Genomic DNA, 1,982 nt, shown 5'->3' with positions numbered 1-1,982 from the left:
ACAAACTGCGGCCCCCACCGCTCACCGCGGGTGCTTTTAAGCGCTCGGCTGCCCCCACCACCGCGGCCCGTGCCCCCGCCCTCCGGCGGTCGCCCGCGGCCAATCGCAGAGCGCGCTGGGAGTGGCGTCGGGCGCCACCGGCCAGTAGCGGCGCCCGGGCCCCTACTGCCGTGGACGCACCTGCGCGCGCCGGCAGGAATGTAGTTCCATCTGTGGAGAGAACCAAAAATCAGGGTGTCGTTCGCTTCCTCGTCGCAGGGTCCCGCTACGGCGCACCTGTGCCCCTGTGCTGCCCTGCGCCACCTGGAAGTGACACCTGCAGCATCGCACCTAGTGACGTAGCCGGGGCTCAATGAAAGTCCCTCATTCCGGGTGTCGAACACCGGAGTCTTAGTTCAAATTGCGTATAGTGGACAATTTAGGTTAACTTTAAGCGCGAACATCTTAGGTAAGGTTTTACCATGTCTGTTATTGATATCGAATGAACACGACACCATCTTTGTTTGCAAAATATTCAAAAAATGGTGCAAATGGCTCTGAGCACTATGGGACTTAACTTCTGAGGTCATCAGTCGCCTAGAACCGTACCGGTCGCGCGGTTCCAGACTGCAGCGCCTAGAACCGCTCGACCACCCCGGCCTGCAAAGTATTACCGTTTATATGTGATATGTTACGATAGAGAAGGAGCGCGTAACTACTGGAGACGATGCCACAAGTTACCCCAAAATCGTAGCACAACACATACGTATGTCATACTAGCACACGTAAGTCCACTTGATGGGAGGTTTAAACCTTCGAAACGCGTTGTGCATATAAATAAACAGTGACTGGTGACAGTAAATTTGTTGTTCATTCGATATCAGTTCGGGTTACATATGAAGGGCTTATTTCAATAGTGGTGCAAGTCCATTACCTCCACTTTTCTGTCTATAATGCTCCTGACATTAATGGTCCAAACAAACAGAAAGAAAGCTTCATCTCTAGCAAGAAGCCGTATGCTTGAATATTTCTGGTATCTCAACTGCAGATTTTTCAGCGCTCATTTAACTTTAGGATTCTGTATCTCAGAATGAACAAAAATGGACTTGTACCACTATTGAAATAAGCCCTTCATATGTAAGCTAGTTACATATGACGGGGCATGGTTCACTTCGTACTACGCCATGTACCACTTCAAGCATTTGCTGCGTGTAAATCTTGATGAGGAGGCTGATTGTTGCTATGTTGAGACAGGGACCCTACGAACAAACTGTGTTCTGTGATCGTTGATAACAGGACTGACGAGTACACATTTGTATAACGACACATTACAGAGACCAGACCTTATGAATCGATCTCAACGACTGTGAGGACAGAGTATTTAGAGCACTAGATTAACCTTGCCTCTGCAACGAGAGAACAAGCAGAATCGAGCACTGGCGACGAATGACGCTACAGACAGCGATAGCCACACATACGACAGCAGTAGTGCTAGTACGACGGCTAGGACGACGGCGGCAGGGAAGAAGACGGAAGAACGTAGAATAAGGACTAAGTGCGAAGTAATCTACAAACATTGGCGAGATATTACACTAGCGTCGCTAGCTACTAACGCAGCAGAATCCTATATCCGTAGGAATGAAACAATACTGACCGCTAACACACAGCATATTCATACATACAGGGTATTCCAATTGAATGATTGACTTTCAGGGATATGACAGGGACGATCATTCGAAGCAAAACGTCAGTTAAAGAAGGGCTGAAAATGCGTACCTTATGAGCTATGGACACTTGTTCATCTTCGCTACTTGGAAACGCATATCGTCTGCTGAACAAGTGCTCATAGCTTGTCAGGTATGTGTTTTGGAGCCCTTCTTTAACTCACTTCTTTGCTTAGAATGGTCGTTCCTGTCATATCCTTGAATATCGACCATTCCTCCTGAGACGCCCTGTATACACATGGCAGAGGTCTGAACAACATAGACCAACATAGACCTTTG

Source organism: Schistocerca serialis, chromosome 4, assembly GCF_023864345.2.
Source record: "Schistocerca serialis cubense isolate TAMUIC-IGC-003099 chromosome 4, iqSchSeri2.2, whole genome shotgun sequence".
Classification (NCBI taxonomy): domain Eukaryota; kingdom Metazoa; phylum Arthropoda; class Insecta; order Orthoptera; family Acrididae; genus Schistocerca; species Schistocerca serialis.
The sequence above is the reverse complement of the archived record's forward strand: the minus strand, read 5'-3'. Positions refer to the sequence as shown.